The following is a 23,690-nucleotide window of genomic DNA, read 5'->3' as shown; positions in this document are numbered from 1 at the left end:
TTACTCCTCAATGTCACCCAGAAATCCTATTCATCCAGAATCATCTGTCTCTCATTCCCTGGAAGACTGTGAAAGGCACTTGGAACAGTTATTTGCTCAAAAAGATAAAAAGTTTTGGAAAGATGGAATTACAAAGTTGCCTGAAAAATGGCAGAAGGTAGTGGAACAAAAGGGTGAATACTTTGTTCCATAAGGTTCTTAGTGAAAATGAAAAATGTGTCTTTTATTTTTACTTAAAAACCGAAGGCAATTTTTGGCCAGCCCAATATTTTTTTAAATAACATTTTCATTTCTAATTGGAGGGACTTTTAAAAGAACAGTTTAGCAAACCAGGAACACACTGACATAATGAACTATGATTCCCACTGCTATCTGGGAGGGATTAGTACAACAGAGCATTATAACACGGTCTAAACAGTTTTATAGACATACTCAATGTATAGTTCATAGTTTTGTTGTGATACTTTTCTGTGTACAAGTCTTTATAATCACTCAAGAGGACATACAAAGATCACTTTGTAAACTTGCAAAAGCAATACAATTCTTCGTTGTTATTATTGTTGCTAATAATTCCATTTAAAAAATGAGAGCTTGTTGAGTAAAATGGAAGAACTCTATGATGTCCTGGTAATACCAACATTATTATACCCTTCAATAGCGGATCACATTGAAGACCTCACAAAATAAGTATGCAAACTTCATACTACCCTTCTCATTCTGCACAACACTTTGAGTAGAAAAATTGTGGTACCATATGGCTCTTGGGACGTCAGAGACAGAGATTGTTCATATCAGAGCTTGTGATGTTCTCAACACCTTGACCTCAGCTGTGATCACTAGGCCCACCTGCAGCCCAACAAGGGTATATAGCTCCTCAAATGCCCGAGAGTGTTGTGTAATCCTCTGAACCTTTAATTTTGGTGAAAGGAGAACAAGTGTTTCGATAGTTGGTGAGACTGAAGTTCTAAAGCTTAGTTACCTTGTCAAAACTACACAGTCAAAGGCTCTGAGATTCTGTGGCTGGTTGTCAGCCAATGGTTATCTTACAATACTTGCTTCTTCAGGACTGAGACCATGTCATAGTTACCTGTACTCCTGTAGCATCCATGGTACAGGATCTTGGCAGGTGCTCAATAGTTGCTAGTAAAATAAGACTCTTGGTGCCTAGAGCACCAGAGACCAAGTGGTTTACACTAGATTATGCATGAAGTGGTCTTCTACTTGTAAAATAAGTGATCTTCACATCTGTGTCATCGGCATGTGTTGTATTGAATAGTGCTCTTAGAACACTCATAGGTGTTTCAAATATACTTGTGGTTTTCTAATTTATAGTAGTAATAGTCTTGTGTATCATTTATACATTTTATTAATTTCTTTTGTCATTACTGTCCTGTTTTTTAATTTTGCATTAAATGTTCTAATAAATATAATCACTGAATATCATAAAAAATTACATAGTTGAGGACATGATCCAGTCCTACAATTTGGGTCCTGAAGATTTCACTTTAACCCTTGGAATTTGTTCACTTCTACAAGAAAGCTGAGCTTTGATTTTTTTAGTTGCATCAGCACCTCACTATGTAACACACTTGAGTCAACAAGCCATATAATACCTTTTAAAAGAGAAAGTGAAAAATGAATCCATTTAACAATTTTTCCCCAGTAAAATTGCTGTTGTCTGTATAAAGCTAAAATAAGACAGCAAGATTGTCAACTGTCCAATCTTCTAGAGTTACATTTCAAAATCAACATTGGAAGCAGAATTTTTAAACTGTGTGTTTATAAAATCAGAACGTCAAGAGTGAACTAAGCAACTAATCAAATATTTTAGGACATTTTGAGGTATCTGGAAATAAGTTAGCTTAAACAGTCAGTCTACGTTACCTATGGCAAAACATTATAACTGTTAAAATGGTGGTGGTGGACCTACAAGGTTTTGAGATTCTGTTCTATCTCTGTATGGTTGTAATATTAAATTGATAAGAAATTAACTAACTACCATAAATCCAGCTGGCTGGTAGTATGTGACTGCCCTTGTGGAGTGGCTTTGGCAGGGTACCGAGCACAGGGCTTTCCCTGGTTCAGCTGTGCAAACCCACCCTGGGGCCCTGTGCTGCTCAGTCTTCCCTCCTCAGGCTCTGGCCAGGTGTTCTCTGGTGCCCCAGGGCTGTTCCATGGGTCCCCTGAACTCCTCACCTTCCTGCTCTTTCCCCTCTCTTTCCAGGTATGACCTCAACCCTTGCATCACAGTGAAAACAAGCCTTCAGATGGGAAATCCTTTGAATTCCCTTGACAAACCTAAAAATGCCTTGCATCTGCTAATCCTCTCCACCTTACCTGTTTCCTATGGGAGAAGTATCCCTCCAGTGTCTTGGAGGGATTCCTTCACTTCTGTTCTGCATCCCACCCATTTCTGCCTCCTAGTACCATTCTCTAACCCGATCTTTTCAATCAGACTTTACAGTTGAAAAATTACTGAACCCCCCAATGAACATTTTGTTTATGTGAACTGTGGGTATTGACCCTTACCGTATGAGGAACTGAAACAGAGAATTTAAAAATTGTTTTAATTTACTTAAAATAACAATAATAAACCCAGCATATGTCAACTAAATTGAATTTTCAAAGAAAAAGAAATATATTTATATTCTTCAAAATAAAAAGATTAGTGAGAAGAGTAGCATTGTTTTACGTTTTTGCAATTCTCTTTAATGTCTGGTTTAATAGAAGACAGCTGATTCCCCTTTCTGCTTCTCTGTACGATCTGTTGTGAAATGATTGTCTGGTTGAAGTATGGGAAGAGAATCCTGCCACACACATATATGGAGCTGGAAAAGAGAGGTCTATTTTAATAACTTTTTCAGATAATTGTGGATATTTTTCTTTGATAGTACACCAAAACTCAATAAGCGGTTGTTTTTTTAAAGGTTAGTGTCAATGTAGATGCTGAAGGCATATTAATGAATTTTCATACCTTGTTACCTTAAAATCTATTCATCTATTTTTTACTTTGAACTAGTCTTCTAATAAGGCATCATTTTGAACATTATGTGTGGTCATTTGTAATCTGTTCATTCATTGACTTATGTGGATCTTCCAAATGTTGGCACATTTTATTTTATAATATCAAAAATATCATATTCATCAGTATCACCACCAATCACACCAGAAAAGTGTTAAAGTTTTGAGAGCTGTCAACCTCATGGTGGCAGACACAAATTTTCCAAAATGATGATTTTTTTGAAAGCTCAAATATTATTGGCAACAAATATTGTCAGTTTTTCTGGAAGTGACGGGCTCATTTGCTCATTTCCAAGAAAATGTCAGCCAATCACTCAATTTGAATAGCTGTACTTTGTCAGCCATTCTTTAAAGGAAGAATGGTATTCCATGAACAAAGGGGCTCGTTCAGCTCACGAATCCATCAGTCCTGAAGATAGCCATCATACGCCATCTGTAGCAGAAGTACTTTATGTATACTGCTCATTTTGTCACAGAGAACATGACAAAGACCTGCACTCAGCGTCAAGATTTAATAAAATTAGTAATTTTCTGCTACATCAAAGACATTCTTAAGTAGAACTGACACTGATTGTACCGCATGTGATGGTGAGGAGACACCCCTGCTAAGACGGTCTTGATGCCTTGGTTCCTGCCAAGGTGCCAGCAATTTTACCCACCATGGCTTTTGTGCTGACGATACAAATGTCATACAGTAAAAAAGGCAAGTAACATCTCATTAGGATTAGGGAAACAGCCGTGATTGACCAGATCCCCTGAAACATCTCAGGGACCCCCTAGGGGAATGGAGACCACTCTTTGAGACTCATAGCTCTAACCGATTATCCTCATATTCTGTATCTTAATTCTCTACTTAATATTACCTCTTTCTATTGGGAAAAGAGCTCACCAAAATAAATCGCCCCTCAACCCCAATGACCTACCAGTAAATCTACTTTCCCCTGTAGAGCCAAATACCCTTTAAAAATTATCTCCATTTATTGTCTTTTTTCTCATGTTTTATCCTTTGGTACCGGTTATAGCCTAGCTTCTGTCGCTATCACTTCCCGTAAATGCTCTCTTCACGTTCTCAGGCCTTCTCTGTTGTGTGATTCTAGAGGAAATGCCCCAGCCCTTACCTTCCTCTGCAGCACCTGACCCCGCTGACCACTCATCCATCATCATATGTGCCAGGGTTTGTGCTAAGTGCTTGGCACGAGATGGCTCATTTAATCTGTGTGGCATCCTGGTGATGAAGCTCCGATTATTATTCCATCTCACAATTTAAAAAAAAATAAGAAAAGTGCCCAAGCTCACAAGTAGAAGTGCAGAGTCTCAAACTCTGGTCTCCATGACCCCAAAACCACAGGTCATGAGCACCACAATACACCCCCCTTCTAGAAACACCCCCTTCCCTTTCCCATGACATCATTCTCCAGGTTTGTTGTTATCAGTTTCTCAAACTTCTATCATTTCTGTTCCACCTTCACCATGTTTTCCATATCTAAGTCAACTCTTTACAATTTTATAAATATAAATATATAAATGTATATGTATATAGTTGACCCTTGAACAATGTGGGCTTGAACCGCACAGCTCCACATACACGGACTTTTTTCAAAAGTAAATACTATAACACTACATGATCCGAGGTTGCTTGAATCCACAGATGCAGAACCACGGACCCTGAGGGTCAACTATAAGTTATACACCCATTGATTTTCGACTACTCGGAGGGTGGTCACCCCTAATCCCCGAGTTGTTCAAGGGTCAACTGTATTTAAAGTCAACTCAGATTTTTACTCAGCGTCAATCTATGCAACAATACCATCGGTCTGATACGCTGGTTAGATTTTCATAATGCATATTAAATTCAGTATATAATTTTCAGAAAAGTCTATTCCATGTACCACCTCAAGCCATCTTGCACACCATCAGTGTGTATATGCTGTTTCCATCGTGAGGAATGACCCTCTTTTTGAGAAAGGAGGTAAGGAAGAGAGGACTTAAGGAGGAAATGCCTTCTGTCAAGATGAAATGAAAAGAGGAGGAAAATGAAGATTTGTGTGCATCTCAATTGATGGTGGTAAAAAATGGTTGGCCCTTCAGGCCACAGAGATTAAGGAATGTTTGATAGAGCAGCACAGAAATCATTACAGAATTAATTACTTCGGGATAAAGGATGGTGTTTTTCAAGTGAAAAGCTCGGGCTCTACTGTCCTTCGGAAACTGTTATGCAGATCAGAGAACGACTGAAGTGGCAGCAGTGCTGTCCTCAGACCCTGGCAGTGGGGCCCTGCCCTGGACCCCTGCTTTAGAAGGCTCTCCCTCAACTCTGAGTGCATTGTCCTCCTCCGGTACTTAGAGCCCCTGTAGACCACACGCCCCATGACTGGGACTCTGGAATTCTCTGTTCTCGGGGCCTGGACCGGCCTCTTCTTCGGCATCCCTCCCCGGCCCCCCCCCCCCCCCCGATCCCACAGCTGATGTGCACAACCTTGGAACCAGCTGTGGCCAACGAACAGCTGTTACAGGTGCATGTGTATGGAGCTTGGACTGGGGTGTCCACACTCGTGCATGTGACAGTCCCCATGGGGTAGTGTGGCACTGTGACTGGGAAGAATAAGGGGGACCCAGTCATGCCACTATCGGGAGTGGACTTGATTACCCCCGAGTCAGAGAACTGAGCCAAGGGGAGAGAAGCGATAACCAGGAAACAGGAGCATCAGTTCAAAGGGAATGTGTACTGCAAATTGCACCATCAAGTTGGGAACTTGTCAACTTAAGATCAAGACATGGAGCGTTATGTGCGATTAGCACCAAGACAAGAGTCATAGAAGTCACCACTGTGACCATTTTGATACAGATCCAGTTGGAACAGGGTAATGTAGGACACAGAACAATAGCAACAGTCGTGGAAACAGGATGACAGAAAGGGGCCTGAATGGGATGAACACAGAAAATTGTCGCTTACCTGCATTTGGCTAAGATTTTCCCTAATTCTTTAGAAAAAAGGAAGTAGAAGTTTGTGAAGAAACTACACTAAATATTGTTTTTGGTTTCAATCAGATACATATATATCGAATAACCTCTATCTTTCAGGTGTTTTGCAAGGCACTGGTGTACATAAAATAGTAGGAAAATCAATTCCTGAAAATCAATTCCTGAAGATCAATAGTAGGAAAATCAATCAATAGTAGGAAAATCAATCATGTGGGAGAAGAGACTTCAGATGGAAAAGATTGAAGATAGCAGAGATTTGGATGTTTGTTTAGGAAGTGTGCTAGGGAAGGCCCATGAGATAAACACAAGGTTTTGGTCAGCTAGGAGTGCAGTAGAAGTTAGCATAAATTTGTAGAAAGGTCAGTAAAGTTCTATAACTTTCTTTAGCTATGATCACCGTCAGGGGAAGGAACAGGAAAAGGGAATGGAGGGGGTTATATCAAGCTTCACACAGTGACTGCTTAAAAACAAAATCCAGTGTTTGGTGAGAGCAGCACCGAAGTGGCTGCCATGCCACCTGGGCTAACTGTCATAATATCTGTCATAATATCATATGACATAACTGTCATAATATCATCATAATCACTAACTTTTTTTTTTTTTTTTAGTTCTTACTACATAACATTTTCTGTTCTTAAGTCTAAATGCATCATTTCTGAACTTGGCAGGAGTCCTGTGACCACAAGAAGGTTAGCAAGCTGGGGAGAATGGAAGGGCAAGGTGATTCCAGGGCTTGATGAAGATTCCAGAAATTTGTGTCCAATTGCTCCAACTTACACTGAAGATGAATGGAATTTCAGTATGAGGGATTTGATGATTTGACAATTCCAGAATGAACACCTGAAATCGAGTATAGTGACCTTCTCTGACGGTCATTAAAAAATTGAATGTATCATTTTAGCTGTTTTGGAATATTTTAGACGTGGTCTTGTTTGGAAGTGGGTTATAATCCAGATGATCACCCCAAACCCTTCCTACCTTTAGGGATGTGAAATTAAGCTTGGTATTTTTTTTGTTTCGTTTGGATTTAGGCTCTGACTGATAGAAGAATAATGAGGATTTAATCTCATAATTTAGAATTGAGAAGATAGATTTTCACACAAATAATTTGGCTACCTGTGCTGTGGTTGAGAGCTGTGACTATCTGTGATGAGGTGAAAAAAAAAAATCCAATCTGGATCGGGTTCATCTTTTATTTGGTTAAGATCTGGTAACGTGGCCGCATCAGGGAAGAAATTTGCTATCGTGTGTGGAAGATCTTAATTGACATTTGTCATAACTAACTTTTAGACTTATGTTTAGGGGCATGTAGAAAAAAAAGACACAGATTTGAGCCCACCTGGCTTGTTTGCTTGTTTGTGGATATGGAACAATCTTAATTCAGATATCATGAAAGTCAGCGGGCTGTGTAGGCAGAATTGTCTGTGAAAGCTGATTGCTCATGCACCGCAAAACTTGCTTTCAATGACTGAAATCAATTTTTTCCAATGCCTCAAAGCAGGGTCCATTCTGAGGCCTTTGAAAGCAATTTTTCATTTTATTTCTTTGCAAACTGACACATCACTCCATTTGCTTTGTAACAGAAGAGCCAATTTAAAGCAGTTTGCTGCTATGGCTAGCTCTCTCTGCCTCTTCTACCCAGGATCCCCTGACTCTCTAGACTGTTCTGTGCCATATGGTAGAAACAACCTCAAGATGGCTTTCTAAATAGGAGATGTGTGGCAGATTAAAAATTAAGTGAATTTATGATTTAACCAAGGAGATTCTTTCCCCAATATCGGTACTGATGTGATTGCACTGATTCCTTGGTCAATTTTATTGCTTCGAAGATTGTAAGAATTCAGCAAATGGCTTTTAAAGAATTTTCATTTTTTACATATGTAGGTCACCGGCTCAAAATCTTATTTCCCAGTTTAAATTGTTTTCTAACTAATGTGTTATATGTCCATGGATAATCTCACAACTGTAAGAAAAATGTTTTTTTTCTCCTAGTGATAAATACTAAGTTCACTGCGTTTCACAGAACACAACACTGATCATTGGTAGCCTCTGCTCCTCTCTAGTCCTCCGGTCTGGAAAGATTAGCTTAATATGGAAAGCTGTGTGTGTGTGTGTGTGTGTGTGTGTCTGTGTGTGTATGTGTGTGTATGTGTGAGTGAAATAAAAGGGAAATCCACTGTGCTGTATGGTTAGTTTCAGATAATAAGTTTTGTCTTGCAAGTGATAGTTTTAAAATACTTTGAACTCTTAAATTTACTACAATTTAAAATCTGTATCCAGGAACATAGCTGTTAATACTGGAACTTTAGCTACAGCCTCAAGTTTGAACCCCTAGTAAAGCCATATCCCAGAGCCTATAAACGTATATGAAAGATGCTCTGAAAAATATTTCTTGGCCAGCATGGCATGGAATGGAGAGTTGGGGAGGATGGGATGGTAAGGAGGAAGGGTCCGGGAGGAGAGCTTTCCCTGAACACAGGCAAGGTCAATCAGGCTCATGTAGGTGACACCACTTTCTCCTTGTTCACATAATATCCAGAAGGTGTGCTAATTGGTCAGCAGTTTTCCAGAACTGCTACCTTGGCTTTCAGAGAGTGCTCTGGGGTATATTTACACAATCATAGAGAAAAAATTGAACACATAGTTTGTGCCCAGTACTGTGACTGAGCCCTCAGTGTCTGAGTGTGAACCGTAGCCATAGCCTAAGGGCTAAAAGTTGTCCTGTATTTTGATCTTTTCTGCCATTTGGTTTAAAAAAAAATGTTTGCATTTTCAAGAAAATCATTATTACCCATATATGTCAATTTTGTTGTTGAGAATTAGTACAGTACTGGTCTTTTCATTTTATTTTGGGTCACAGGCTTGCAAAGCTTTCTTTAGGACTGCAGTAATTAAAGGTCCATGGCTCAGATTTATAGAACCACTGGAATCTGGATATCTAGTCTAATTCCCTCACTTTTCAGAAGGTGAAATAGAGTCCCAGAGAGATTTGTTGATAAATGGAGAGAGTTGTGTTTTTAACTATATTTTATAACAGAATTGCTCTTCAACATTTTAATTAGGGTTTTGTTATGATGTTTAAGTGTCTGATATTTGGTGAATATAGAGATTGAAGATGATTTACTAAATCAAAATGTTGCAAGGCATCTAATAGAAGAGAGCTTATCCCTTCTTAGTTTTTTCTTGCTTTTCTTCCATATGCATTAGCCACTTTTAGCTCCACCCCAGATGAGATCTTCTTATTTTCTACCTGAGCATGAATTGGCCTTGTTTGTTTCCCCAACATGCTAGGAGCTGTTAGGTTAACTGTTTCTTAAGCGACAATCATTAAATAAGTATCCACTGGACTTAAACTATGATCCATGAAAGGAAAACCAGACATGATTCCTGCTCTTGAGTTGAGATAAATACATGCAGAACAGTGAATAACATCACCGTTCAAATTATTATTATATGATGGCATAACAGAAGCAAGGTTGTACTTTATAGACAGTAAATAAGGAGGACATATCTGCATTGATTCTATACCAGATCAGAGTCTGGTGATGTGTTAATCGAATGCTTGGCAATCACTTTCTTGGTTTCCCTATTCAGACTACTGCTATTGAGGAAATGAAGATAGAAAAGATGGGTGGCTTCATTTTACACTGAAACTTTGGAATAGAGAGTATGGGCTGGGTGGCATGCTGAAAATTCTGGATGAAGAATTTTTAGACAAGTTAGGATGGCTGCATTAGAGAATCCAAGAAATCCAAGCCAGTATCTGTCATTATCTTTATAACATACGAGTGACTTGTTGGGGTGTGTGTCTAGTCATTGCAAACGCTGCCTACAAGGCAGTTCATGGGGAGGGTGGAGGAGAAGGTGCATGTTAGAAGCTAAGTTGCATTTGGAGAGAAGTGCCAAGGTAAGGTTGTGAGGTTTACTGGTCACAATCCCAAATTTGGAATGAAAAAGTTACCCTTTTGTTCAGTGTTCAAGTTGGGAGTTTGCCCTGCAAGAGACAATCTCAACTGCTGACTTTACTTGAATGTACTTGGAAAGAGAAGGACTTAAACCAGCCATGAACAGGAGAAGAATGCCAGGTTTTCTGGAAACATCGCCAAAACCCAACAATTTCTCAGAATTTTCAGAGGCACCAGAGGAGTGTTTGCATTTCAATGGAAAAAGTTCTGAAAGCTCTGAAAACTATTCCCAGTTTTACTTTTTCATTGAAAGGCAAAAACCATTGCTGTGAATAAGACACAGAAGCATTTGCTAGGGCTTTGTTGAGAGTTAAAAAGGGGACCTCTGGGAAATTTTAATTGTTCAACCCTTCACCACAAAGCCAAGACAAAGAGGATTGAGTCATAATGACAAATAGAAAACAAAACTACTGTTAGCTTTATACAAAAGTACCCAATGTCTGGAGCCATTTTCCGCTAGCCTGGCTTGGAAAGAAAGACAGAACTTTCTAGGTTTAAAGAAATGTCCTAGCAACAACATTGCAATAACATCATCATACTCCTCATAAGTACATATTCATCGTTAAGTATTAATCTTCTCACACACTACAGGTACCTGGTTAGGTAGCTTGGAGATTATAGCATTTAAAAGAGGCAACTTTTGAGAAAAAGAACAATATTTCCAGTTGAGATACAGAAGGATTTTTAAATAGACCTATAGTAACAGTCAAAAGTAAACAAAATTATTTTGTGTCTAACTATACCTCAACCAGCTTGAAGTTGGCACTCTCCAGTAGAAATATAATGTCAGCCATATATAATTAAACATTTCTAGTAACTACAATAAAAAAAGTAAAAACCAACATGTAAACTTAATTATAATACTGTATTTTATTTAATCCAATATATGTAACATACTATCACTGCAATAAGAAATCAATATAAAAAATTAGTAATGAAACACTTTACATTTTTCCTTACTAAGTGTTTAAATTTTGTAAGTATTGTACACTTACAGTCTCTTTCCATTTGGAAGCTAAATTTTCATTGGAAATACAGTTGACCCTTGAACAGCACAGGTTTGAACTGCCCAAGTCCACTTATACATGAATGATTTTCAATAAAAACATACAGTACTACACTATCCTGGGTTGGTTGAATTCCCAGATGTGAAACCATGGATATGGAGGTCTAGCTATGGGACTTGGGCATCCATGGATTTTGGTGTCCACAGAGGGTCCTGGAACCAATCCCCAGCAGATGCTGAGGGAGGACTGTACTTGACTGGTGTTCAGATATCATAATACTTACATTCGAAAGAGTAGATTCACAAACATACTTTAAAAATTTCCAATAACTGAATTAACAGTTTTTATTTTAAACTCATTAAAATGAAATAAAATTGAAAAATCAATTTCTCAGTTTTACCAGCCCCATTTCAGGTACCCAGTAGCCAACATGTGGCTAAGTGGCTACTTATTAAATGATGCAGCTCTAAGAAGTTGCTAAATTTTTAAAAATTATTATGCTGTAATTGTATTGTTTCAATGAGCTAACCTCGTGAATTTTTGAAAGTGACTACTGATATTGTTTTATGTAAAGATATCTGGGGCGGTAATACAAATGTTGTATGAGCTTTGACCTACCCTTTGCTATAGAGGTCTGTTTCTCCATTTAAGATTAAGTATGCATATATTGCTAGAAATTTTCAGAACCCTGAGCAAACTTGGCCAGTGGGGCCCAGGGAGTCGCTTGGCAATGAGGTGCAGTGGGTGGAGAGGAAGATGAGGAGGTAAAGCAGGGTAGAAGGAGGGTGTTTTTCCACCAGGCTCAGAAATGTGAACAATATCTTTCAGGTAATATGACATGACCTCCTATTTTCTGACTGTTAAAATAATGATTCCTTATTATAAAAAATTAACAACATTCAGATAAGCCTGAAAAGACAATAAAGCCATCCATAATTCCACCACCCAGAGTTAACCCCTGGTAACAATGAACATACTTCTTTTTAGTTTTTTGATTTATTCAGACAAGGACTGCTTTCTATAGGGCATTCTATAGTCCCTTTGGAGGTCCTATCCTGATGGCTAGTAGGGGGACTTTGCTCAATCATGAGTTATATCTCAGTCTTAAAAATACTTATTTTCTGTTTCAATATTCAATCTTTTCTGAGTTTCAGCCTCTATCAAGGCTAGTTTAAATAGTTTCGTTTGGATGAGCTAGACTCTAATTAAATGCTCAGTCTTCCAGATTTCTGCTCCTTTCCCCTCCCCTTTCCAAGGTCACAACTGAGTGTATGAAGCAAGTCCTTGTACCCTTCTGGCAGTGACCCTGACCTCAGGGGCAGAGGGGCTGCTCTGATTTACTCCTTACCAGTGACTGCAAGATGCCCCTGATTCACCTGGTTTCTTTTCTTTCTTTCTTTTTTTTTTTTAATCTTACCTTCATTTACTCCTTTTTTTCTAAAAAAAATTTATTGAAGTATAGTTGGTTTACAATGTTAATTTCTGCTGTACAGCGAAGTGACTCTTATTCATATACATATTCTTTTTCATATTATTTTCTATTGTGGTTTATCACAGGATATTGAATATAGTTCCTTGTGCTATACAATATCCATCACACACACACACACACACCCCCCCCACACACCCCCCCCACACACACACACAACCTCAAGAGACAAAAGAAATTAAAACAAAAATAACCTGCTAATTTCATTCAGGAAGGTCCTTGATAAAGCAATATATATATAAAATCTCAACTTTTGATTACACATCTTTTGAATTTTCTGTGTGGCTAACTAGGAAGTACAAATAAAGTACTTCTAATTTATGTTGAAACACAATGGGTATTTTGAGGAAATGCACTTATGTAATTATTTGAGTTGTGAGCTGAATTAGCAATTTTTTTTCATGGAACACCATTTTTACTTGAAAGAACAACTGATAGACAAACTCTGAGTAGTCAGACTTGCATTTTTGGTGGACATTTTCTCAAAAATGAATGAAGTGAGCCTGTCATTTCAAGGAAAACAACCGGAAGTATTTGTCGCCAAGAACAAAATTTGAGCTTTCAACCCAAAAGTAGAAGTTTAGAAAATGTGTATCCACCACCATATGAAGTTGACAGCTTCCAGACACTTCAAAATTTTTCTGATGAGATTTGTGATGATGGTGATTTTTGATATTGTATAATGAAGTATATAAACATTAGGAAATTCTACATAACTCAGTGAACTAATATTCTCCAAATGATCAATGCATAATGTTTAAAATCATGCATGGGTTAAAGATTCATTTGGAGTTCAAGATAAATGAATGAGCTCTAATGTAGCAGTATGACTGTTCACTGATATGGTTTCAGATTCCAAGTTGTAACTAGCATTTAAGAAAGTATTAATTGTCGGGCTTCCCTGGTGGCGCAGTGGTTGAGAATCTGCCTGCCAATGCAGGGGACACGGGTTCGAGCCCTGGTCTGGGAAGATCCCACATGCCACGGAGCAACTGGGCCCGTGAGCCACAATTACTGAGCCTGCGCGTCTGGAGCCTGTGCTCTGCAACAAGAGAGGCCGCGATGGTGAGAGGCCTGCGCACCGTGATGAGGAGTGGTCCCCACTTGCCGCAACTAGAGAAAGCCCTCGCACAGAAACGAAGACTCAACGCAGTCATAAATAAATAAATAAATAAATAAAAGAACGTGAATTTCTTTTAAAAAAAAAAAAAAAAGAAAAATACTTTATAAAAAAAAAAAAAAAAAAAAAAGAAAGTATTAATTGTCGAGTTTTGGCATAGTATCAAACAATATCCACAGTTATCTGAAAAGGCTATTAAAATACTTCTTCTTCCAGATACATATCTGTGTGAGGCTGGATTTGTTTTCCTATATTTTAACCCAAACAATAATACCACAAGATTGGAAACAGATCGGAGAATCCAGCTGTCTTCCATTAAGCCAAACATTAAACAGATTTGCCAAAATATAAATAATGCCACTCTTACTCATTCTTTTGAAGTTGGAAAAAGTTTCTTTCATAAAACTATGTAGTTGACTTAATGTGGTGGAGTTATTTTTATCTTAGGTGCATTAATAAATAAATATTTTAAAATTTTCTCAGTTTTAATTTCTAAGATGGTATCTAAGCTTGGGCTACTATAACACATTATCAGAGGCTTAAACAATAGACATATATTTCCCACAGTTCTAGAGGCTGGAAGTCCAAGATCAAGGTGGCAGTGTCTGGTGAGAACTCTCTTCCTGGTTTGCAGATGGCCATCTTCTTGCTGTATACTTACATGACAGAGAGAAAGTTCTCATGTCTTATTCCCTTTTTATAAGGGCGTTAATCTCATCATGAGAGCTCTACCCTCATGACCCAATCTAACCCTAATTACCTCTCAATGACTTTATTCCAAATGGCATCACATTGGAAATTAGGTCTTAGCATATGAATTTGGGGGGAACACAAGCATTCAGTCTATGGCATATAGTAACTGTCAATAGATATAATCCACATAAACAAATATCTATCAGTAGTTAAAATAGAAATGATTAGGGTCCTCAATAATTTTAAAGAATTGTGAAAGGGTTCTGAGATCAAAAGTTCGAGAACCACTGCTCTCTCTTTGACCCTGAGTTTTCGTTCATAGCGATGCAATTCTGTGATCTGGTCATCAATATGGTTTCTTATATTTAGAGCTTGGTTGGGAGCTAAAAGAACTTCTAGAAGTCAATTCTTGTCTTGGTAAAGAGTAGATTTCAAGACTATTTCAAAAAATTCTGCTTCAATAACCAAAAGCTGAATATTGCCTTTGTATTTCTCCTCCTCTTTGCATTTCTTCTTTCTGCGAGAACAGGTCTCATCCTAGATGCCCAGCCCCAGCCCCTGAATGCGGACGGGTCCCAGACACAGAAATGCAAGGAAAAAGAATCGGACTCTATTCCAAAAACATTACCCCAGAAATACACATTTGAAAACATACTTACGGTATTTAACAAGTGAAACCCTACTGTACAGACTCATTTATGATTTGCCCCTCTCCTTTGTCATGAGCATATTTTCATTTCGTGAATATTCCTCGAAAGTGTGATTTGTGGAGCTTGCATAGTATTTTACTATCAGCCCAGTTCATTTGTTGTGTCTCCTGCCATCAGCAAGGTTTAGACAAGACAATGGTGTTTATGTTCTAAGAAGGTAACTCTAATGACCATACTGAGAGACCCAGGGGAACCTGTCAGAAATCTATTGTCCTCACTTTCTCCCCAAGAGAGGAGTTATCAATTTAATCACACAGAACGCCTCCTACAAAACCAACATTTCTAAGAGAATAAAAAAGAAGGTTCCCTTCTGGTACAGCTTTTTTCCAAAATCACAATAGATATTCATCACCTCCCTCCTCAATCCCCCATTCTAAACCTCCTGATCCTCAGCCAGCACTTTTCCTTGTTTGGGTTACTTGTCTGGTGTCACCACCCAGATTGGCATCCTTCAGGGATGTGAGACATTTAGTTGCTTTTTGCTCGGAGGACTGGGATTGCTGCCATTGCTTATTTTCTGTTCTCCCTGGGTGTGAAGGCACTAAGAGACCTTCCAAGAGTCCCCTGGGTTCTAGACTTCCTCCTTCCTGTCCCTATTGGGCAGAAGCATCTCTAGTTTCTTATGGAATCAGAGTCAAATCCCCTTGCCAGTAGAGTGACTCCTTTCTTTGCCTTCCCCCCGCACCCCCCTCCTCCATCCCCAGTGGCAGAGGAGTCCAAAGTGTTCAGAAACTTAACGGGACTTTATCATTTCTCCTTGCTGAAAATTTCCTCTCCGGGAACGAGTAAATCAAATCCAGCGGTCTAAGTTTCCAGGAATGGGAAACACAAATTCTGCAAGTCATTCGCTGTGAGTAATGAAGAGAGACACAGCCTCGTATTCCAGTTATTGGGACACAGCTCTATCATTCAGTATATATGCTGTATCCTGAAGGACGAGGACCCAACTTAGACAGGTGTATTTCTCAAGCCGGTGCCTTAGCTGAGTCTCTACCAGGCCATTCCATCTTTTGTTGGCTACTTCTGGGGAAAGCAATACATGGTCAGTCTAGTGGATTCCATGATTGTGCACCCACCGTCATACCTCATTTGCCAAAAAATGAATCTCTTGATTGGAGGCAGTGTTGGGTGGGACACCTGTTGGTAGATCAGTCTTTCTGAGTGTCCTGACACGAAGGGCAAACCTACATTTGGAACAGATATAGATTCCAGTAGGACAAATTGCTGCTCCCTCCAGAGTGGAACAGGTCCAATGGAATCAGTGGATGGCAAGTAGCTGCCTAGTCTTCGCTGCAAGCAGAGAGTGCCTTCAGCAGTGGCAGGAGCTCGATCTGTGTTGGTGACAGGGAGTCACGCTGTGGGACCCATGCAATGCCTCCATCCCTGCTCTCACGGTCATTCCGCTCATGCACCCGCTGTACCAACACCGGGGAGGCAAAGCTGAGAGGCAAACTGATAGCCCTTCTGTCTACGTGATTGTTGAGAGATTCCCTTGGGATGGATGCTCCTGAGACACAAAGATCTTCATGCACTGTTTGTGCCATTCTCATATGTCCGCGTATCTTCTCTGTAGATCTCAGTTTCCTTATTCTTTCAACCTCATTTTTTTTCGGGCCTTTTCTTGAACAGAGCTGAGCTATCGATACTACTGGTCTCTACCTAGAGACCCTTGCATGTCTACGTCTCAGGCTCCTCCTTCCATGCAAAGTGGTTGACCAAATATATTTTCTTATAGCTTGCTCATCTGTAGGAAATTACTTTTGCCACTGTCCTTAAGAACCACCCCGAGGGGCTATAATGGGGCTGCTGTCTATGTTTGTGAAAACAACATATCACATTAAGCCAGCTGTGAACCAGGCCCTGGTTATTTCTTCCATCAGTTGGTGACCTTCAGACCATAGGTGTGAGTTGACGGAGAAACATCCATGCGACAGAGGCAGGTGGCATGGGAATATAAGTCGCCTATTTACCACCTATTTATGTGATTTGCTCACACCTTCTAGAACTGCCAGGCCTGATTATAAATAGAATATTTCTGCTGTATATTGGATCACTCTGCGCATATCTGACCTTATAACTTTGTGGATCTGATAACACTCCATTCTTAATAGGAAGCTCCAGTTACTGGAGTTCCATAGGCATCCCATGGTCAGGTACTTTCTCTCTTAGGTGCCAACAACTATTTTCCAAAAGGAGAGTAGTCTAAAACTGCTGAAGGCATGGATTTGCTCCAGAACCCAAGAGGCATGTGTTGCAGCTCTTCTGTTGGGACTTGCCAGAAATTCTCTATAGCATCTTTATCCATCGTAGGCACATCTGGTACTATCAGACATGCTGGGTCGTGTTGCCAAGTGACAGAGCAGCTTTCACCCTAGCCTGGGCTTGCTTCCGGGTCCTCTCTTGGTCTGAGCTGCCCCTGAACTGGCAGTCCCCTGAGTGTCTCCCAACATGGATCAGACCAGTATCCCCAAGTACAGTATTTGCTGCCTCTAAAATCCAAGGAGGTACACCATGAACTCAGCCTCCTTCTTAGTGGTGAGAGATGCAAGGTACAACAACTTGTCATTTCCGTAGAGGCAATGCCCCACATCTCCCAGAGTGTTATACCTCCAAAACCTTTACTGATGTGGGAGACTCTTAAAATTTCAAGGGTTTTACCTCCCACTCTGTTGCACACATGTATCTTTCTAGGACATCTGGGGAACTTGCCATTTCCTGTTCTACAGGGCAAATTAACATGATGTTATCAGTAGAGTGAGCCAATGTGATGATTTGCAGAATGTCAAGGTAATCAAGGTCTCTGTGGAGCATACTCCAACAAAAGGCAACAGAATTAACATAGCCTTGGAGCAAGAAAGTGAATATTCTCTCTTTTGTGTGAAGGTGATCTGTGTTTGATCTTTTCTATTGAAAGAGAAGAATGCTTTCCCTAGATCAAAATCCACAAAGCAGATGTCAGAGGCGGTGCTGATCTGATGCAGCAAAGACACCATGTCTGGCCAGCTATCCTTTGGTTTAGATTACAGTAGCTCTTGAATAGGGAGGTGATGGAGAGTATCGCCCTTGCATCTTTTAAGTCTTTGAGGACTTAAAATCTGAAAGTACTCCTGGGATGTGGTGTTTCTGATTTAGCATATTGGCCAGGGGTGGAAGCAGTTTTAGGGGATGCCACTCATCTTTTCCTATCATAATGGCCAGGACCACACAGCTAAGGGGACCAATGTGAGAATTATGCCACTTCTAAGTATATCTACCCCAATTACAAACTCAGAGACAGAGAAAACAAACACAGGGTAGGTCTGTGAACCCATTGGACTCACTGAAAAATAGATACAGGTTGAAATTCCATTTATCACTAGGTCTCCATAAGCCTCTACTCTAACTGGAGGATCGTGATGGCGTTTTGCATCCTTAAGTATCAATGTTATTTCAGACCCTATATCTTACAGCCCTGGAAAAGTCTGGGTATCTTCCCAAAGTGTAGTTATCATAACAAATGATGGCAAGTCCCTTTTTGAAAAGACTGGGGGAATTTTTACCATGTCCTCTTGTCATAGTTTTGCAAGGCCCTTTCTCAAGGGGATAAGATCTTCATTTCAACCAAGGAGCTCTGTCTGTAGACCAGCATAGGTCTGGAAACTGCACGAACATCCATGCTTTTTCACTGAAGCAGAGGATTTCACCATCTGCTCTCTCCTCTCAAGTGTTTTGATTACATAAATTGAGCAACATCGTGATCAGCTGGCCATCCATCTTGCCTCCAGATTCAAATGATCTATTAACCATTGCTACAGATCACTGCAGATCCAGCCCCCTGATTACCACCCCAGTCTTCTCACCCATTATGGGAACCACATCTACCTTGTCTCAGAAAGCCCAGTGTACACCTGGCTTCTACCATCCCCACACCATCATCCCCAGTCATGTTATAGTGTCCAGTTCTCTTACAGCATCTTCAACTGTCAATCCTGCCCTACAGAAAAATTTGTTGAGCTTCTCAAAAATGCCCTACAGAAAAATTTGTTGAGCTTCTCAAAAATGAGCTTGTACTCACTAGTGCATTCCGTATTGCCTTAGAGAAAGGAGTGTTTTGTGATCTGTCCTGGTTATCATGGTCCAGTGGTGAGTTCCACGGTTTTACACATTAAGTCCATTTTGACAATGTCCCATCTGGAGGCGTCTGATCCCTTCCTTGGTACTGTGCCCAAAGTTCTGGCATCTCCATTTATTTTCTGTAGGCCATAATCATACCCAACATTCAAGGAACTGTACCAACCAACTATTAGGATTCGCTCCAGGAATCTTTGCAAGAACAACATGGGTAGTTCCACCATGTCCATAAATTGTGCCCTTTCCAACTTTGTATTTCATCTTGTCCCCACCTAACCAACACCCTCAAATTTCACTCTCACATGTGTTCCTCTGATTCCTGCTGATTGATATTGGTGATGCTTTTGGCATGCAAACTATTTTATACCAGAATGTCCCCTGTTGGGCTGTGCTGATCTTAGTATCAGCCTGGAGGTAATGAGGGGGGTAATGGAAGATCTTGAGGAAGATAAGCATCGTCTTATTCCTGCCTTTGGTGTGTTTTTGTGTGACCTTCATGGAAGGTGAGGTTGTTGTCAGGCAAGGGGAAGGGGGTTGCTCCTGCTTGGCTGGATGTTCAAGACTCTTCTATCTAAAGAACTCCCATCCCAGATCTTAGTGTTCAACTCAGCCACCATCACAGTTTGATCCTGGGCCTGATTTCGCAGCAGAATCTGCCCTGATGCTTCAGGAGTTGAAAGTCTTCTTCAAAGCTGTCATAGGCTCTCTGGCTTTGAAAGAATACCCTGAGTTGGCAGTAGTCCACCCTGAGCCTATATTTTCCTTCTTCAAGGTTTCAAATGCTGTTAGAAGAAGCCAGCCTACTCCACAGCCCTTATAATTATCATGGTCCAGACACTGCATATTTCAATGACTCACCTTCCACTTGAACCTCATCTAACCACTCACTAACCACAGGTAAAAGCCTTAGTAACTGTGATGCCCCTGCTTGTTAGGGATTACCGTCACGTCACTCTTGGGTCCCACTGTTGTAGCCCAGTACCTGAGCGAGCGTTCTGAATATTCATGTCCACCTGGAACCTTGAAAGGTAACTGTATTTGGAAATAGGGTCTTTGCAGATGAAATTAGTTGTTAAGATGAAGTCATAGTGGATTAGGGTGAGCCCTAAATTCAGTGAGTGATGTCCTTACAAGAAGACCACCTGAAGAGACCCACAAGCACCCCAGGAAGAATGCCATTTGATGATGGAGGCCGAGATTGGAGGGATGAAGGTACAAGATGAGAAAAGCCAAGGTTTGCTGGCAATCACCAGAAGCTAGGAGAAAGGCATGGGACAAATCCTCCCTCAGAGTCTCCATAAGGAGCTAACCAAACAGAAAATTTGATTTCAGACTTCTGGCCTCCTGAACTGTGAGAAGCTACATCTCTGTTGTTTTAAGGCACCCAGTTTTAGGTACTTTGTTATAGCAGCTGTAGGAAACTACTACACCCCGGTTCCCAAGAAGGCAGCATCTGAGGCAGAGGTCTTACATGCTCGTCCTGAATCAGTACAATCAGTACAACCCCAGGGAGCTGAAGTGAGGGTCAGTGGAGTGAATCAGGGACGGGAAGGTGGCCACCGTGAGGATGCAATGTCTAGCTGGCTGCCAGTAGAACCACTGGAAAAAAAAAAGTCTCTGTACTGTCTGTTGAGGAAATAAAGGGAGAGTAATATGTCCACTTGGTCCCACTTCCCATTGATCAAAAGCTCTCCCCATCAGGTATTAACTCTCCTCTACCTACAGGTTGCATGTGCATTGGCACCAGATGCTCAGAAAGGCCCTAAGATGGGGAACAGTGTGCTTATCTGAGGAGATCGAGGCTCAGCCCAGTCAGGATGTAGAGGTAATGGAAAGAAAGGGGCTGAAGATGGTAGGTGTGACAGGTTTTTCTTATTTGTTTCTACGTTGTGGTTAGAAAGCCCACTATTTTAGACGATTATCTTATTAAAAAGAATCAACACTTGAAAGTCTGAAATTCAATTACACGTACATTTATTGAGTGAGACATGGTTTCTGCCCTCAGGTAACTTAGAATCTAATAGAAAAGTTAAGACACATTTTCATATTGTCATAATACGAGTCATAATGCCATAAAGGAAGGACGCAGTGCAATGCCAACATAGGGGTAGGCATGCAAGATTCATTCCTGAATTCATTTCTTCAACAAATATTTAGCAAGTGCCTTCTCTGGGGTTACAGGAATTCAGTGTACTGGGGGAGCCAGACACATACAGAAACAATTAGAATTCTATAAGTGCAAAGATAGAGATACGCGAGGGTCTAATGGGATAATAAGAGTAGTTATAATTAATTGAGCACTTATTAAACACTTTACACAAGTTTCCCACTTATTTCTCACAATAACCTTACAAGGTAGGCATTGCTATCCTCATTTTTGATAAGAGAAAACTAGCACTCAGAGAAGTTAAATAAATTGGAGAAGTCCCAAAGTTTGAAAGTTGAAGACATGGGATTCAAACCCAGTTCTTATGTATGACAAGCCCCAGCTCTTAACCACCATAGGATTTTTGCTTCCCAGTAACACAGGAGCAGGGCATCTCATGCGAGCCAAGGCAGAGGCAAGGGATGCCTGTCCGAGCTGAGGTTAGGGATTAGGAGGCCTCAGGAGGTGAATGGAGGGTAGATGATGGTCCAGCAGAGGGGACAGGATGAGCAAAGTCAGGAGGCAGGAAACCACCCACTGTCCGGGGATCACGGCCATTCTAGGTCGTTGGAGAGGAAGCAGGGAGGTAGGAACTGGCAGAAAATGTGGTTGGAGAAGAATTAGGATCATGGAGGACACTGCGCATGTGTTAGGAGACAAAGTTGGATGATTGGCACTACTAAGGAGCTTTAAGTGGAGAAATGCCAGGCTTGGGTTTACATCTTAGAGTGAATATGGCAGTATGGAGGATGGCGTTGAGAACAAGAGTGGGAGGGCAGTTAGAAAGTATTGCAGTGTTGCAGGCCAGACAGGGTGAGGGTTTGAACTAGGAAAGTAGCAGACTGGATGGGAGGAGAGGAGAACCTTGAGGAAGATGTAGGTGGTGAAGTTAGTGGGCTTGCCTCTGGCTATGGGGGGTCAGCGCAGGGAGAGGTCTGACTTGACTCCTCGGCTCCTGTCATGGGAGACAGAGGAGATGAATGGTGATGGCATCAAATAAGGAAAAAAACGGGTTTGGGGGTTAGATGATGAGTTCAGCTTCCGTCATGTGGAGCTGGGAGTGCCCATGGGCCGTCTAGGTGAAGAGGTCCAGCAGGAAGTTGGAAATCTGAGTCAAGGTCCACTACAGACATGTGGGCTAGAGACAGGGATTTGGGAGCCATCAGTCTATGGGTGGAGTTACAGCAAGGGGAACGGAAGAGATTCCCCAGGCAGAGTGGGTGAAGCAGCTGAGTGAGGGATGGTGATGGCGGGGAGGGAGGGATGGGGTTAGAATGGGGGGATGGGAGGCAGCATCATGTTGGAGGGGGCCTGTGAGGAGGCCATTTAAGAGAGAGAAGAATGGACACCACAGGCAGTGCAAATAGTAGGAACAAAATAGGGAGAAGAGCAAGGATATTTTCAGGGAATGTGATAATTCAATTTGGCAGGATAATAATGGGTCTGATGCCATTATCAGGTAATACTGGATAAAAGTTATATTGCTGAGGGTCTTAAAGCCAGGCAATGAGAAGCTGGGAGCAGAATGACGCTGTAGGAAGTTTATTTTCGAAGTGTGCAGAGTGGATTAAAGGGAGAAGTTATATGTACAAGGGAACATTATTCAGTTTTAAAAGGAGGGCAATTCTGACATGTCTCCAGCATGGGTGATCCTTGAGGACATTTTGCTGAGTGAAAGAAACCAGTCACAAAAGGCCAGAAACTGTATGATTCCACTTATATGGTGTACCTAGAGTAGTCAAATTCATAGAGATGCAAAGTAGAATGCGGTTATGGGATGGGGGGGGCGGGGGGACTGGAGGAAGGAGAGAGGGAGTTATTTAAATAATAATGGGTATGACACTTCAGTTTTGAGGATGAAAAGAATTCTGGAGATGGATGGTGGTGATGGTTGCATGATGAATTAAAAATGGTTAAGATGGTAAATTTTAGGTTATGTGTATTTAACCGCAATCAAAAATTTAAAAAGGAAAAAAAAGAAAAAAGAGAAAAGAAAAGGGAAGAGTGGTGAGGGGTAGGGCATTTTCCAGAGGCGATTTCTACACTAGCGAATGCTAGTGTAGCTAGAATTTGGTAGGCAGCAGTAGAACTCAGAGTGGGAACATTAAAAATGCTGTGATTGTATGTCAGAAGTACTCAGATGTTGACAATGTTATGTGGTTCAACCTCACAGAAAGGAAAGGAGAGACAAATTCTTTAATGAAGCCCAAGAAATGTACATTCTTATGATTTAAGTTAATTGCAAAATATTTCCTGGGGCACTTGCTTTCAAACTAATAACCCAAATAGCAAATATTTTCCATTTTCAATCATCTTAGTTCAATTTGAAAAAGGTTTTTTATTTTTTATTGGAGAAACTCATCCTGTCTTCACTTGGTTTAGTGTGGAGTTGAGTTGCCAGAATTGCCCTCAGTACACATTTGTCTTTTGTGTTTCAAAAGGGGAAA

At 40.6% G+C, this 23,690-nt stretch overlaps 1 protein-coding gene across 2 annotated transcripts in view; it reads right to left on the bottom strand.

The window, feature by feature from the left end:
• The window catches only part of AQP4 (aquaporin 4), a 93,985-nt gene that overhangs the window by 38,784 nt on the left and 31,511 nt on the right, over positions 1-23,690 (bottom strand). The window contains exon 1 of one of the 2 annotated variants that reach the window (XM_082416210.1): positions 5-2,305. The exons of the other annotated variant lie outside the window; for it this stretch is intronic. The gene's annotated coding sequence lies outside the window, so the exon portion shown is untranslated. Of the gene's footprint in view, positions 1-4; positions 2,306-23,690 lie in introns of those variants that run through there. 2 annotated transcript variants of the gene reach the window in all.

The sequence above is a fragment of the Balaenoptera physalus genome, assembly GCF_965194825.1.
Source record: "Balaenoptera physalus genome assembly, chromosome: 12".
Lineage (NCBI taxonomy): Eukaryota > Metazoa > Chordata > Mammalia > Artiodactyla > Balaenopteridae > Balaenoptera > Balaenoptera physalus.
Note: the sequence above shows the minus strand (reverse complement) of the source record. Positions and strands in the feature narration are given on the sequence as shown.